General features: G+C 49.5%; 1 protein-coding gene across 6 annotated transcripts in view; it reads left to right on the top strand.

Annotated features, from left to right (window-relative positions):
• Dlgap4 (DLG associated protein 4) overlaps positions 1-16,913 on the top strand; it is a 177,716-nt gene that overhangs the window by 61,269 nt on the left and 99,534 nt on the right. For 4 of the 6 annotated variants that reach the window (XM_063248395.1, XM_063248390.1, XM_063248394.1 and 1 more), the window contains exons 3-4: positions 5,381-5,485; positions 6,688-6,766. The exons of 1 other annotated variant lie outside the window; for it this stretch is intronic. The gene's annotated coding sequence lies outside the window, so the exon portion shown is untranslated. The remainder of the gene's footprint in view (positions 1-5,380; positions 5,486-6,687; positions 6,767-16,913) is intronic. One more of the 6 variants, XM_063248393.1, reaches the window with a different exon arrangement.

The following is a 16,913-nucleotide window of genomic DNA, read 5'->3' as shown; positions in this document are numbered from 1 at the left end:
GGATATGGTATGTGCTGTGTGATATTTAGATCTGAAATCCTTTCCAGGTATTAGGACTTAGAAGGAAGAACAGAGTATCTACGTAGATTTTTAAATATTTTTATGAAAAATATATATGCATGTTCCTACCCAGAGAAATGTGAAAGGGTGGTTGTTGAACTATTCACAGTGGTTCCTGGGGATGGCAAGGTACGGGCGAGCTCTATTTTTATTTTTGTTCCTATCACTCAAAATCTTTTCTAGCATATGTGACCAAGAAAACAAATCCCCCTAAACCAGCTTAAACAACCTGGAATGTGTTGGCTTCTCCCTGTAGAGTCCAGAGCTGTATCTTGCTTCAGGCTCCACTGCGTCTGAGGCTCAGACAGTGTCCTCAGCACCTGAGTCCTCTCTCTGAGAACTCTGCCTCCTCAGGATGGTTCCCGTGTTTTCAGGGAGCTCCTCCTATGCAGGTAGTAAGAGGCCTGTCCTGCGGCATAGACAAGATTCTTCTGACACATCTCAAAGATAAATCCCAGAACTAAGTTAAGCGTGTTGGCACTGAGTGGCCCAATCTGTGGGATGTGCCCGTCCTTGGTCAGGATGCTGTTCTGGGGGATTTTAGTGCCTGAGTGGCACCTGTGCCTATGTGCTGCCCCCCAGCCGGGGTAGAGTTCACACCCCAGAAGCTCAGGAGTGGAAAGTGGGGAAGTGTGGCTCCGTCAAAAGGAAATATAGGCTGGAACTAAAGTGGGCCAAATGGTAGCCCACCCCAGCACATCCTTCTTCCTATAAATACCTGAATTTCCCAAGATGCATGACTTTTATTATAATCAGAAGGAAAAAAAAAAAAGAGGAGCAACTGGAGAGGTGTCTGAGCCCAGACCCACTACCTGAAGCTCCCCAAGACAGACTCAGGCTCACACAGAATCAGAGCACCAGAATCTCTGAGGTCTCAGTTCAGCTCAGAGACCAGAGCCCTTTGTGCATCCCAGAAGGGGCCGTCCCGGCCCGAGAGGCTCTGTAGTATTTCAAAGACAAAGAGGTCATACAGGGGACTCACCTGGAATGTGGCAGTACTACAGTGGGTGTGCACACAGGAGCAGAAAGAACACAAAGGTCAGCCTGGGAGCGAGAAAGGCTGTGATCTGAAATCCTTCTCATCTGGGTCAGAATTCTTGTTCCGAGGCGCCAGTCACTGCCTGTACACCCTCAAGGATGGAGAGCTCACTCCCTCTTTCCTCCAAAGCTGGTCCGAAGGCTGCCTCACAGAACCGAGTTCACCCTCTCGGCACTGCCAGCAGCACTGAGGGCTGTCTCCCAGATGACCTGCCACAGAGGCAGGCCTCTCTCAGGCCAGGAGCCCAAGAGCAGGGAGCCCTGGCATCTGCAAACCCTGCTGGGAGTCTGAATAAAAGGCACACTAACCTAACAGCAGAGGAAGTGTTTAGGTCTTTGGACACACATCTGCTGTCTCAGCCAGTTTCCCAAATTCCCCAAATTCCATTTACAAACAAAGACACTGAGGCTCAGAGAGACCATGCTAGCCATCCAACAACACAGAGCAAGTTTGGGACCTGTCCACAGCCCTCCAGCCCTGACCCCTCTGTAGTCTTTCACCCACTCCGCCCGCTTCAGGTGAGATCTCATCACTTCGTCTGTAGCACTTGGGCTTGACAGTTTTTTCTGGGAAAAAGCCATCCTGACACTCTTCTAAATTCTCATTAATAAATGTTTCATAAGTGTTTGACAGTAGCATTTTTGTTTGTTTGTTTCTGACCAAGACTGTGATACATATGAGCCATGTTTTATGGGTCATCTCTAATATTTCATTGTGCTCTGCAGTCCCCATTTAGTCATCCACTCTCATACTCCACAGATACTGATTAGGGCCTCCCGAGTATCAGGTGCTGGGCCAGACACCAGGCTACAAAGAAGCACTAGAAAAGCTCCACTCCTGGAACCCCCATTTTAACCATATCAGCCACTATCTTGGAGTTGGCCACAAAGCTTAAGTGAAAGCATCTAAACAGAGTGCTGAGCCCAACCTTGGCACACAGCCAGTGCTCAGTGAGCAGCAGCTGTTACCCCGTGTTCGTGCATTAAACCCCTGGGTGCTTCCCTTGGAGAGCCTCAGCCTCCTCTCCCATTAGGGTGCTCCTGCCTGCTGCCCTTCAAAACCCACTTTCTGCCCTTCTCACTGCCACTGTTTCTGTCTCTGGCTCCCTCTCCTCAGGAGGGAGTGGGGATTCCAGACCCTTCTGGGCCCCTTTTAGCTCCCACTTGAGCAAAAGTTGGCAGGTTGGAGCGGCGGGCGCCATCCGCCTCCCATATGCTTCCTGCTATTTAGAGGAAAACTCTCCTCGAGTTCCTCCAACCACACGGGCTGACATTTCCAGACAGACGCTGGAACCAGCTCTTTGGGGGATTGGCAGATAAATTTGGCCCAGGCTGTTGGGAAATTCTTCAGCCTTAGTGAGGAAGCAGAGCCCAGGCTCATCAATTTCCATCCACCCTGCAACTTCTTGGCCTGGTCCCCAGAGGGCTGTAGTGCTGGCCTGTGGCCTTGCAGAGGAAGCTAAGTCTGACCAGTCCGGCCCTCTCCCATGACAGCCCTACCAGCCAGTTGGGGCTCCCCACCTTTTGCTCCAAGGCCCATGTGGACGCTGTTCCCCTACACAGACAGTGTGGCCTTGTACAAACTGGCAGACAGCAAGTCTGAAGTTAGAGGAAACAGAACTTCAGACCACTTCCTGTCTCTAAGACCTTCCATAGGAAACTTCACCTCTCCGAGCCTCTGTTTTGTCTATAAATGGGATGGCAGGACCTATCTAATTAAAACCCTTAGGACGGTGTTTGACACATGCTAGTGTTCCACGAATCCCAGCCACTTATTATTCTCGTTGTGTTACTATTATTGACACATTAAGTGGCCTGGTAAAGACTAGTGGTTTTCTTTCTTCTTTGTCACAGCTATGGTACAGAAAGAATACTAAGGTGTTTCAGTCTTAATCAGAGATAAATACAAGAATGACAGGTGGAAGCCACCACATGCAGGGTAAGAGTATAGGTGACCACATACCCAGCTCTCTCTGTCCCGAGGCCTCATTGTCCCCTGGTAATCCAGAATGTCCATCTGCTTGTTCTGATGGCTGGAGGGGAAGAGGAAAGGTGGGCAAGGCCTGGCTGAAGGCAGAGTTGAGGTGGGAAGATTAGGTGTCAGCCACAGTAGGAGGCTTCAGGGAACCTTGAGTAGTTCTGTTTGGCTAGAGTAGAAAGTGGGCGGTGGGAAGGTGTGGGAGGCAAGTCTGAGCTTCATTCAGCGCCTCCTAGTTGAGCCCAAGTGCTGGGCCTCCTGCCAGGCACTGAGGAAAATGGTAGAAAAGATGGGCCTGTTTCCTGCCCTCAAGAAGCTGACAAACATACCCACGGCCAACTAACAAGAGTCTAGGTTGTGCCCCAATGGATCTGGGGGCTAGAGAGGGGTGCCATCAGATAGTGTGTGGGTATCTACTCGAGGTAGAGTGATCAGAGAGGGCCCCTCCAGGATGGGAAGGAGGATCTGGGGCTGGTACTGTGAGTGCCGGTCAGAATCAAGGGAGGGAAGGCAGGTGGAGCTGCAGGAGCAAATGTTGGAGGCGGGCAGGAGCCGGCCCCTGAGCCCTCGACAGCCGGGCCCTTTGAGAACTGCTCTTGTGAAGGTCACCCTGCTGGTGTGTAGGGATAACCAGGGGAGCTGTCTGCAGGGCCAGTGAGAATCTGCCCTGCACAAGGCTGCAGGCTGTAGAAGTGCAGCCCTGGGAGATGGCACCTCACTGGGGCAGAGTCCTGGGACATGGCACAGGGATGAGAGGAGAGGGGGATCTGGACCTGCAAGTAGTTAGGGATGGGGTTAGGTGAGAGACAACAGAGGAACCCAGAGCGATCAGGAAATGTCTCAGAATAGAGCTGGATGCTGGAGGGAGGAGGGGCTTCCACAAGCAGCAATGCTAACACACAAACTGCGGCATCAGACCTACTGGCCAATTTGGACTTACTGTGTGACTTACAGTGTGACGACTTTGGAAAAAATCAGTTAGTCTCTCTGAGCCTTACTTGTTATAATAACAGCAAATCAGCTGGAATTGCATTTGGCTGCATGCAGTAGGAGAAAACAAATATCTGTACACACAACCAGGAGATTCTTTTTTTCATATACCAAGAATCCAACATGAAGCCACGCAGTGGTGTGTGCCTATAATCCTGACACTGAAGAAGGTTGAGGCAAGAAGATCACAGTTTCACAGCCTGTGCAACTTGGCAACTAACCAAGATCCTGTCTCAGCATTAAAAAAATAATAAAAAGCAAAAGTGGTAGAGCACTCCTGAGTTTGATCTTAAATACCACCAAAAAAAAATACCAAGTTGTTAGGCCAGTACGGCAGTAGAGCAGTTCAAATGAGTGATTGACAGCCCAGAACTCTGTTTTCCTTAGCGTGTATCTTTCATTCTCATGGCTACACAGTGGCTGCTCTGCCTTCATATGCCTCACCTGAGTGCTAGGCAGGAAAAGGGTAGTAAAGACTGCATGCCTTAAGTCTGCCTCTCTTACAGGTTCCCTGGAAGCACCAAGTGGACTTTCACTCACATTTCTTTTGCCAAATGTAGTCACATGTCCACCATAGCTGCAAGGGAAGCTGATATTGTTACTATTTCTAACTGGGCACTTCTGTCAAGCAAAAAGGAAAAAGAGTTAAACAGGATAGTTAACAAGAGCCACTTCAGAATACAAGGGCTGCTGGAAGAATTGCACAAGATAATTAAAGTGCATGAAACATTAAGTGCCAGGACAGAGCAACCTCTCCATAAATGGTGGCTGCTATACCTGCATCTATTCATTTAATAAGCACATATTGTATTTTGGACACTACACAGTTCCAGGGACATGACAGTGACAGTACCTGCCCTTTTAGCACTCACAGTAAGTAGAGAAGTTGGCAAGAAAATAGGCAGATTCACTCCTCTTCAAGCATATCCAGGTAAATGGGCATTTACAGGTAAATGCTGTATATGCTTTGTCTGTCTTACCGCTGTGGTTCCACTCCCAGAAATAATGGCTGGCACACATTAGGCAGTCAGTAAACAGTGATTGAATGAATGAACTAATTGAAGAAATAGCCATTAAGGGCCTACTTTGTATATGGCTCTTTGGGCTAAACAGAGAAGGTGGTTGACATGTTGCCCATTGCTTCAGCAAAAGGAGGGAAAGGCAATGAGTGGATCGAACTGTAACTTGCCACATGAGGAGAGGAGGAAACTAATACAGGTTTGGGGAGGGATTGCAGGTGACACCCTCTTGGGATCTCAAGGGAGTTGAGGGGAGCAAAGAATCTGGATTCTGCTTTCGTCTTTGCCATTCCAGGAGTGAGTCTGGCAGCTTGTCGAGCCTGGCCAGCTGGGCCTGGGGCTTCAGCACTGGATGTGGGCTGAGAGTGAACAGGCTGAGCTCAGTCACCCAAGATGACAGGTGAGAGTGATTGTAGTTATCAGAGATCTGGAGGTTGGGGGGCAACCTAGAATTTGATACTTGCCTAGCTGTATAATCTTTGGCAGATACTTTTTGCCCATTTGAGCCTTGGTTTAAAAAAAAGTCTAAGAATGTTTATCTTGCCTACCCTTTAAGACATTAACCTGGCACATAGTAGGCATAGATGTTAGTGGCTATCATCATGGCTGTTGTTATATTTTCCATTGGGAAGGGGGAACAGATACTCCCTGGGGCCCTGTTATGTGCAGGGGCCATTAGTGGTCACATCATCTCATTTTATCACAACTCTGAGGAGGTGGCCTCCTTCCCATTTGTACGTAAAGGACACCAGTGTTCTTTTGTGACTCATCTTCTCCTCTGTTGCCTCAGAAGTACTCAGTTGCTGACTTAACTGAAGTCTGAACTAATGCTCTTGGAGGTCTTGAAAGGTTCAAGCTGGTCCAGGTGTTTGGTTTGAGACCGCATGTAGCCATGATGTCAGAGAAGTGGTTGGGGCAAGAATAAGTCTAATGCTTGTTGAACAGGCAAGGAGTCAAGAAAAGGTGGCCTCATAGATGAGTGATGGAATGGAACAGGATAAAGGATCGAAGCGCTTTTTCTCTTTATGAAGCATCTTAGAGCAGGGCAGTACACCCAGCCATTGAGAGGAGGTGGCGTGGGTCTATCCCTCGCGGCTGCACTTGGCTGTGATACTCCACGCAGGGCCATCACTACTTGTGTCTCCAGGGAGGCCAGGAGGGAAAAGTGGGAAGGCGTGGGAGGCTCTCTCACCTAGAGGCGTGTACGCCTTGTCAGGTACCCTGAAGATTTTCTGGGCTGCCCCAATCCAAGGAACCTCACTTCATGAAAACACATGAGGAAACAGGCCTATGAGATAAAAGACATGCAAATGGCCCTGGAATGGAAAATAGTAACCTTTTTTATTCTCACAGATTTTGAGGCAAGGAAATAACTGGAAAGAGGAAGTTTTTGCTGCCACCTCAGCGCAGTGTAGGGGTTATTTTGACGATCTGATGTGGGCACTGGGTACTTTGGGGTGTCTTGTACCCTTTGCTCCTGTCCTTGGTGCTGATGATCAGGGAGTTGTCTGTGGTGCTGAAGAGAGGGTTTGGACCAGCCCCGGCATCTGGGGATGCTGTCCATGGTTCTGTTCTCAGAGAGTTTTAATGAATCATTTTCAGGACTGTGGTTTTCCGGAGACCCAGCTGGGATGTCAGAAGCTTTGACCCTGGCATTGAGCAACTCTGAGAAATGTCTGAGGTAGGACTGGGGCCCCTGTTGTCATCTACCACTGTTTTAAGAACTTATGTAATATGCCATTTATTTCTAAACGTCAACCTCCAAGAATGGTACTAATATTTAATACCCATGCTAGAGGTGAGAAAACTGGAGCTTAGGAAATTTACAGTGCCCAAGGGCTCTATCTGCTGCCTCGGCCTCCTCAGCCATAATAGGAGAGTTGTTGGCAAGCCAGGGTGGGCCGCATGAAGAAATTGTTAAACACAGAATCTTGTGAGATTTCCTGGAAGTTCTGAAATTTGAGCCAGATTTAAAGGGGTTGTCAGGCTCAAGAATTGTGTGCAAAAGAAGATAATTCCCTTTATTGAATATCTGTGTGTTCAGGCTTTGTGCTGAGCACTTGACAAACTTAGCCTCGAGCCTCACAACTATCTGGGGAGAAGTGACTGGTTCATTCTGCAGACATCAAAGGGGAGGGGAAGGCACATCTTAAGGGTACTTAGCCGGAGAGAGGCCTTGAGAATGGGAAGCTAAAGACTTGAATGCCAAGGCCAGAAAGGATCCTGGGCATCATCTGGCCCAGCCCAGAGGGCAGAGTGAATGGGCAGCATGGATTGAGTTTATTGTTTGGTTTTGGTTTTGTATGAACTGGGGATCCAACCCAGAGCCTTGTGCATGATAGGCAAGTACTCTACTGCTGAATAGACTTGGCTAGGCAACCTTTTTAAACTTTATTTTAAGATAAGCTCTTGGTTGGGGGTATAGCTCAGTGGTATAAGCACCTGCCTGGCAAATGTGAGGTCATGAGTTTGATCCCCAGAACTCCCCCCAAATTTTTTTTTTAAAAAAGACACAGTCTTGCTAAATTGCTCAGACTGACCTTGAACTTGTGGTCCTCCGGCTTTAACTTCCACACCTAGCTGGATTTGGCTTTCTTTTAGGGTCTTTCCTCTCCCAGGATTTGAGGCACCACTGCTCTGCCATTATGCTGGCCTGGGCTCTAAGGAAATGAGAAATTAATGTTGTGCCACAAACAACAGTAGGACCTGGGCATGGTGGTGCACACCTGTAATCCCAGCTCTTCAGAAGCAGAGGCAAGAGGACCACCACAAGTTCAGGCCACCAGTCTGGACTACACAGTGAGGTCAAGGCCAGTCTGAGTCACATAGCAAGACCCTGTCTCAAAAAAACAATAGACTTTCCACCTGTGAACTGTGTGATCTCAGACAAGTCACTTATCATCTCTGGGCCTCTGTTTCTCCGGCTCCAGAAAGTTTGGAAGAGACACTGGTAAAGGGCTGACAAGTTAACTCTTATCAGTAGAAGTAAAGCCCAAGGAAAGGAGAAAAGCCCCCACCCCCACAAGGTGGCACTGCAATGTCCGAGGCAGAAATGGGCTAGAACTGCTGCTTTGAGCCCACACAGCCACTTCCCAGCAGGACCAGTGGCCATGGCCAGGGCAGCACCTGGCATCCCCAGCTGACAGACATTCCTTCAGGCAGGCAGACTTCAGCCTCGGCGCCAAGTGTTCCTGTGGGGGTTGGTGGCCAGGCCAGCTCTGGCTGCTCTTCCACCAACCACCCTGATGGCTGCAAGCTTAATATGCCTCGTGGGGCTACTGTCATGCCTAATTAGACTGTTCTTGGCCATTCTGTCTCCAGGGACCTGTTGTGGCCATGTGAGGCCCTGGACGTGACTGTGGCTGTTGCCCTTGGCAGCCATTTGACTTTGGGGAGGAGGTGGCCACTTGCTCTGTGATTGCCTGTGTCCTGAGACTGACTCCATACCCCAGCTAGAAGGCTGTAGCTCTTACACCCAGAGATTTGGCTGTACCCTTCACCTAGCACTAAAGCAAAGTAGGAAAAGGAAGGAGAGAGAGAAAGATGGTAGGAACAGTGGAGGGGGCGGCAGAGGGAAGGGAGGTAAAGCCTTAGCACAACAGCTCCCTCCTCAGCTGAGCCTGGATCACTTAGGAGACAAAACCACTGAATCCACACTCTTCTGGGCACTTCTCAGCAGCCTGTGCAGTCAACAGGACCAGGACACAGAAACAGCATTGACACATGGTCCAAGGGAGGGCTTGGTGTTAGACCAGGATTGGAGGGTCCTGACGGGGGCTAGAATCATAGCAAGCGCCTTTCCACAGAGCTTAGGGCCTTGAGCTCATGCGGGCCTGCTTGGTGAAGGAAGGCAGATGGAGACAGGGTGAGAGCAGGGAGGGACAGAAGGAAGGAAGGTTGGATTGTAGCATAGAGGGAATTTTCCCAAACCCAAGTTTTGGGGAGGGGTGCTTGAATAGCTCTCTTGAATACTTTCCTATTATGTTTGATCAATTAATTATCTGCGTTTTATGATGTTACTGAGAGCTACCCAGGTACAAGTGTAACTCACTCATTTCCACTGCTGAAATGATTTGCGTCGTATGCCCATGTCTTAGCTCATCCTGCTACTGATGGCTGTTCTGGGCTTTCTACTTCAAAGTGCTGAACACCTTATGGATGTGTGATGTTCTGTTAATAAACAAATTTCCCTCTGAGGTAACAGTGCAACTTTGCACCCCTGTTCGTGATCTGTTGCTGCATTCCCACATCCGCAGCACCTTACCATCACACTTTAATTTTGCCAATCTGGGAGAAAATACCTTGTTTTTATTAGTATCACCAACTGTGAGAGAAGCTGAGTATCTCGTTAGGTGTTTAATGGTCAGCCAAATCTCCTCGTGTTAAATACCCATTTTTTTATGGATCACTTATCTTTTTCTTACTAATTTGTAAAAGCTTATATGTGGCTATTAATCCTTGTTATATTTGTTGTGTTTCTTCCCAGTGTCTTCTTCATTCAGAAGTTTACAATTTTATAGTAGTAAAACATCATTTCCTTTTTAATTGCTTGTGCTTCTTTGCAACTTACTTAAGAAGGCCTCCCTCATATAAAGTCATAAAGACCTACATTTTCTTCTAACAATTTTAAATTTTTATTTTCCTTTAATGTTTCCTATTTAGAACCTTAATTCAGGTGAGGTCTTTTACTTTGCATGTGGTGTGAAGTAGGGATCTAACCTTGTTTTTATGTGGCTAGCCTATTGTTCCAGCAGCATTAATTGAATACTCTGTCCTTTTCCTCCTCACTTGAAATACCATCTCTGTTTTACGTTTAACTGCCCATGTATTTATGGATCTATTTCTGGGAACTCTGCTCTGTCTCATTGATCTTTTTGTGTCTCTTTGTCTGTTCCAGTTCTACACTAATTTCTAAATCTCATGTTTCTTCAACAGGGAAGCATTGGCATTTCAAGTAGGACAATTCTTCCTTGGGCAAGACTGTCTCACTCATTATAGGTTTTGTTTGTTTTTCTTTTTTGTGTTACAGAGGATTGAGACCAGGGATTTTGCACTAAGCAACATTCATTCCTAGCCCTTTTTCTATTTTTAATTTTGAGAGGGGTATCACTAAGTTGCTAAATTGCCCAGTCAGGGCTCAAATTTGTAATCCTCCTGCTTCAGCCTCCCAAAATGCTGACATTACACATGTACACCACCACCTCTGGCTCCTCATTATAGGTTCTTGAACATCCCTGATTGGATCTTTGACACTGAGTGCTGGTGGGACTGTTATACCTCACACTCACACCTACTGTTACAACTCACATGTCCCAGTCATTTCCAAACAAGCCCCAGGAGGGCAGCCCTATTGCTGTTGAGAATCCACAAACAGTTTAATGGCTTGATAGCCAATAGGTTGCCTCCTTATGTCAATTATGTTTGATCAACATAATTGAGTTTCTTTTTTATAGTATCCTCCCGTGTCATCTCTTTCCTGGAGTGGATTTTTTTTTAAGGTTAAGAGTAGGAAAATTTATTGGAGAATAGGAATGGAGAATAGAGAGACAGGAGGGGACCTAAATGGGTTGTCCCAGGAATGGATTTGGTAGCAGGACATCATCAGGCACAGCAGGCTAGGCAGCCCACTCCCTGGTGCAGGGGCTCTGGATGTTGGGAGGTGCCGTCTAACAGTGAGCTGGCCTCCTTGTGCCCTGACTCTCCCCTGGCTCCTGGAGCCCATGGAACACAGTCCTTCCTCCTTGGCCCACCCTTTGTTGCCCTCAGAACGCAGACATTGCCCTTCTATCTTGCCTCTTCTCTCCACTTCCAAACTCAATAACCCCACTTCCTTCTCTGTCAAGGACTTGATGTCTGTGATAAGCAGTGTAGCATGTTTGAGCTTGACCCAGACGTGCTGGATTAGAATTCTGCTCTTCTACCTTCTAGCTCTGTGGCTGGAGGAAAGTCGGTCAACCTCTCTGTGTCTCTTCTGTCAGTAGGATGACAGGAGGTGATGAGTGGTGGGCCCCAGCCTGAGCTAAGGCCTGTCACTGGGTAGGCACTCTGTGTGAACTCTAGTAATTGTCACTTTCAGCCATGAGTCTCAGCGGTAAAGATTTCCACATTTGTCTTTCTTTTCTTCACCTTTTTTCTTAATTAAGCGATTAAGAGAGAAATGTGCTCCTTCTAGGTTATACTTTGTTAAAGGTATGCTATAATTTGCCTCTGAGCTTCCTAGGAGACTAAGAAAAACAGGAAAGCAAGAAGGAATATGACTTTTAGTGTCCTTGAAAGGAAAAGAGGACAATTATTTGCCCAGCTGTATGCAGAGGGACTGTGTTCTCTGGGTCATTCATTTACAAGCGGTAGCACTAGGGGCTGCTGCAATTCCAGTCTCCAAAAGGCCTGAGGTTCAGAAGAGTCATGACTCTGGGGCCCTGGAGGCCATGACACCAAAGGGCGAGTGACAGTGCTTGAGCTCTTGGCCTCCCAGCCTGAAGGGGTAGACAACTAGAACCATACCTCCCCTGCCGCATAGCAGAGTGGCTCCTGGCTGAAATGGGGGCTCGGAGTGCATGTGGCATCAAGGGACCCAGGGTGAATGTCCGCTGGGGGAAGGCTTCATGGAGGAGGATGTATTTGCTCCAGATCTCGAGGACTAGAAAGGCTTTAAGCCCTGGAGCTGACAGTGAAGGTCACAAGAACCCCTCCAAGCCCTGTCTGGGGAAGGAGCATCTGCCTGCAGCCTGTACAGCTGGGGGAGCTTAGAGCCAGACGTGAGCCTTAGGTCACAGAAAGGGTGGGGACCTAGCAGGCCTCGACCCCAAGCCTCCTCTCTCCCTGACCTTGGCTCATTTTCTCTGTCCCCCACCCCTGCCTTCTGCTCTGGGTTCTGACTCTCCTCCCACAAGGTCATTAACCACCTATACAGCCTGCCACGTGATGTCCCCCTATGTTTAACTCCCACGCTGTGACTTGCATAGGCCCAGAATAGCAGCCCCCTGGTGGGGGGATGCCTTCACTGCCCTCCTCTCTATCACACTGAGCTCATGCTCATGGCTCCTCCCTGGAGAGAAAACAGTCCTAGATCGAGGCCCTCGGCCATGGCAGGAGGAGCATTAGCTTGTCCCTAAGGAAAACTAGGTATAAGAGATGAATCCACTTGGGGTATCCTGGATACACAATGAGCCTTGACTTCTATCCCAGATTGAACCTGACCCTAGTCTCAGCCTGGCCCCAGACCAGATTTGGCCTTGACCCAGATGGTTGACAGTTGTGGACATGAATAGTGAGGTCAGCCCTTATGCCCTTAACATCCAGAAACCCATCTATGTGGATTCCCACCATTTAAACCAATGGTTTCTGTATTCAGATTGTGCTCTGTGTGTTCTACCTCAAACAGCTGCCCCAAGCCCCAGCCTTAAGCTCAGTTGCAGCCACAGGTGAGAGACAGACCCATTCAGTCCAGCCCCCACCCCTACCATGAACTCCTCTGCATCCCCAGCTGAGCCCCGGCACAGCTGAAACCCTCCCCCTCCACCTAATTTGCCTCCTAATTCCCCATACCATGTGACCCCTGGCAAGAGCTGAGATATTTATAAAATCTCTGTCCTTCACAATACAGCCAGCCCTAGGCATGAGGTTCAGAGCAGTTCTCTGCATCCTCTGAGGCCCTAAGAACTTCAAACTGCATTTACCACACAGAACCCTCATCACAAGCCACCTGTCACCCCTTGAAGTCTCAGCTCCTGTGTTCTGCACTGCCCCTCTCCTGAGCCCTATCAGACTGGGAAAGCTATTGCAGCAGCATGAAGCTGGCTGAGTGGAAGGGGCCGGCAGCGGAGCAGACTGGGCACCAGATGAGTCACTGCTAGCTCTGAGTACTGGTCTCTTTTGTCTTCCAGAGGGAGCATTGCCCTCCCCACCAATCCATGGCACCGTGGAGTGGGGCTCAATGAGGTACAAAGTGCTCAGCAAAAGGCCTGGCAGAGAAGGGGCTTCTCAGTGTGAACCCCATCCCCAGCACAGGCGGTGTCCCCTAAGCAAATAGACAGGACTGTGATAGCATTCGTAACAGCCTGTCACAGTGCCTGAAGGCGCGTCACTCAGGTTAGCTGGAAATCTCTGAGAGTACAGGTCACCCTCAAAGGGAGGTGGCTTAAGGCTGCCGTTTTGAAGAAAATGCAACTCATGTACAAATTCTTATAATTCTTTCTTTTTTTTTTTTTTTTTTTTTTTTTTTGGTCCAGGGTATCGAACTCATGAGTGACTAAACCGATATGAGCTAGATCCCTGGCAATTGGTTTCTTTTTTTTTTTTTTTTTTTTTTTTTTTGGTACCAAAGAATCAAACTCACAATGCCGCCATTGTCAGAATGCTTCCCCTTGGAACACTGATTGTTGGGCACAGCCCTATGTATTAGGCTCTGAATATCCAGGGATAAAAGCTGAATGTGATCCCCATTGTCAAAAAGTTTACAATTTCTAGAATCAAGTATATGTGATTCAAATTTTGACTCCTTATTCCTTGCTTATGGCCTTGAGCAAGTCATTTAACCTCTGTGTCCATGTCCTTGTCCTTACCCGTGCAGAGGCTATGAGGTAATGCATGTTGGGTCCTAAAACGGTCTGTCTGCCATGTGGTCAGAACTACCAGTAAATGTTTGGGCTGGTGGGCAGAGGCTGAGGGCAGCATGGCCTGGGCCGGGAGTGGAGGCAGCTCATGCTCAGGCAGGGAAGAGTCCCTAGGAAGGTGGTGCAGAGGTGGGATGTGATCAGCCAGGCAGATCCCAGAAGGAAGGCCCTGCTAGCAGCAGGAACTGCTGTGCAGAGGTCTGGAGGCTGGATGCCTACAAGGTGCCACAGGGGCAGAAGCCTGGGTTTGTGGTGGCAGTTGAGGCTGCAGAAACTGCGAGTCATGTCACAAAGGCTCCATGTCAGTGGGCTGTGTAGTCACCTCTGGGAGTGAGGGAGGTGGTGCCACAGTCAGGTGCTGGACTTGAAGGGCTGGGCTGCAGTGACCTTTCCGGAAGGTGGACAGGTAGGGGGCTGAGACAGTAGGGAGAAAGAAATGGGCAGATCTGAGATGCGGCTCAAAGAAGGAACCGCCAGCCTGGCCAATGTGCTGGAGGGGGAGGAACTGTTGGAACTAGGGAGGGGGAGGCAGGGGACATCAGGGTCCAGCAAGGGCTGCCCCTGGATGGACACACAGGAGCAGTAAAACTGCCAGAGGAGATCTAGGGAGCTCCCAAGAGGCAGCTAGGAAGCAGTAGGTCCTCAGGATGGCAAGTCATTCATTCCTTCACTTATCCCTTCAGCTATTCATCTATTCACTGACAAATATTTATTAAGCACCTACTATATTTCAAGCACTGAATCAGCCTCAGGATATTGCAACAGACCCAGTCCCAGCATTCACAAGGAATTAAGACAATAAGCATAGTATGTGGACAACTGCTGTGAAGAAAAGGCTGGGGAACGTGAGAGTGGGGAGGGTTCCAGAGGGAAGCCTCTCTGAGGAGGTGGCAGGCATTAAGGCTGAGCCCTGAACAAAGTAGAAAAGCAGCAATGTGAATGTCTAGGAACAACATTCTTAGTAGAAGAAATAGCCTGTGCAAAGGCCCTGAGTGTGTCTCAGGAAGGAAAAGGAAGCCAGGCGGGCTGAAGGCTGTGAATGGAGAGAGGTGGTATCAGTTGTGTGACCTCCACAAGGTCCTCACTTTTGGCCAAGAGCTCAGGGGTGCAGTGGAACGGCAGCACTCAGTGTTGTGACAGCAGGAGTGATCAGAATATAGAAGGGAATGAAGAACACCAGAAGAGAACCTGCAGAATAAGAGCCGGCCAAGAGCCCAGAGAGGCCTAGAAGTGCCTGGCTGGAACCCTGACTGCTCCATTCACTCCCTGTTCAATCCTGGGCAGCTCACTCCTTCCTGGGCCTCAGCATCCTCATTTGCAAGATCCTGAAGCAAATGCCTGTCCCAGGGGGCTACTAAATCATGATGTGTGGTGCATTCAGGAGATATTCTGGTGACCTGGAAGCCTCAAGAGAGTGGGGAGGCCAGTACTGCCCTGGATTCCTGTCCTTGTTCCCTCTAGGCCTCCAAAAGGAGTCCAGGGTGAGGGGTGCTGGGGAAGGAACCAGCCAGGCCTAGCAATGGGACATGTCGGGGTGATCCAGCTGTTATAAGACTGACCCAGACTAGAGCTTGCTGAACCCCAGCCTAGAGATTGGACCAGTTTGTTTAAAGAGCAGGTGAGAAGCCAGGTAAGGTGGTGCACACCTGTAATCCCGGCACTGAGGAGGCTGAGGCAGGAGGATCACTGTGCATTTCAAGCTCAGGCTGAGCTACAGTGAGTTCAAGTCCAGTCTGAACTACATAATGATACCTTTTTTAAAAAAGTCCCAAAAAAGGTGAGCAAAGTGAGAAAACAAGGCAGAAGCTAGCACAGCTAGCTACTCTGTGCCTGCACCCTTTTTGGCACTTGAAATTTGTCTTGAAATGAGACACAGTCTCCATTGCCCAGATGAGGAACAGAGTCTCGGAGAGCAAGATGGGACCTGTCCAGAGTCACTCACTGAATGTGTAGGCTGTCCTTCGACAGCCCTGAGGCAGCCCCAGCCTCTGCGCTGGGCCCTGTTGTCCTCGCAGGGAAGGCTGGTGTCATTGGGCCCCTGCGTCTTGTTTTCTAAACTTGGGGATCTGCACTTACCCCTCAGCCTGTGCATGTCTACTCATCCTTCAGACAGATCCACTTTCTGCAGAAAGCTTGGTCTGACTGTGCCCATCAAGTTCTCTTCTGGACCTTGACACACAACTGGGGCTCTGATCATTGCTGTCACTTGCACTGCTCTGTGCAGCTGTGTTTCTGACTTCCCTTCCCTTCCCTGAGAGACTGGCTGATCAGCCCTAAGGTCAGGGACCGTGTTTCTCATGGTCCCTACAGAGCCTGGAGAGATGTTGGCAGACAGTAACTGGGACTTGCTCTGCAGCTCTAACCCGGGGGCTGCAAGGCTGCAGGGGTGAGGAGAAGCCCTGGCCCTGGAGTCTTCCTGGACTCCGCCCTCACCCTGCTCCTGAGGTGCACCCCATCCCCTCTGGGTTATGATGTCATTCATGAAGTGGCTTTGGAGCTGCTCCAGGATGCGTGGGCTCTGTGGTGTGTGGTGCACATGGCCCTGGGTGAACGCACGTGTGCAAATAGGCCTCTGTGAGTAATTCCAGTGGTGCTTCCAAATGCGTCTCCATGGAGAGGCCGCCCCCACAGCCGGCCCCAGGCAGCTGCCTCCCCCACCCCTTCCAGTGCCCCACCCTGCTTCTCTGTGACCCACATTCGCCCTGCTTTGCCTCCCACATGCTTGGGGCTCTGGCTTCTGAAAGCCTGGGGTTGAGGGTCTCTCTCTAGACACACCATTATTTTGGGACCAACTCCAGGTTCCAGTAACACTTGTTGAGGCACATGGAAAGGAGGCCCTGGCAAGCAGCTGCCTGCAGCTCCTCCCAGCAGCAGCCTGAGGATAATGCTGCATTGGGAGGAACCCAAGCTTTACTGTGGCTCCTGGGCCTAAGTGAGTGGCCCTGGCTCTCATTTCCTCGCCTGGTTCCCTCTGCTGCAGCCCCTCTGGCCTCCTCTTCTTAGCCCCTGGCCAACACAAGCGTGCACATGCACACACATGTGCCACATGCCCAGTTTTGTGCTTGCTGCCACATGGCACACTCCTTCTTCAGGTACCAACAAGATCCAGCCCTTCACCTCTGCCCAAAAGCCATTCCTCACCACCCATCACACCCAGCTGTCTTCACCTGCTCTGATTTGGTCCTAGAAAGTGTTGTTACCTAACATCACATT

The sequence above is a fragment of the Cavia porcellus genome, unplaced genomic scaffold (genome assembly GCF_034190915.1).
Source record: "Cavia porcellus strain 051 isolate PalLab524CR breed Dunkin Hartley unplaced genomic scaffold, mCavPor4.1 scaffold_5, whole genome shotgun sequence".
Classification (NCBI taxonomy): domain Eukaryota; kingdom Metazoa; phylum Chordata; class Mammalia; order Rodentia; family Caviidae; genus Cavia; species Cavia porcellus.
Note: the sequence above shows the minus strand (reverse complement) of the source record. Positions and strands in the feature narration are given on the sequence as shown.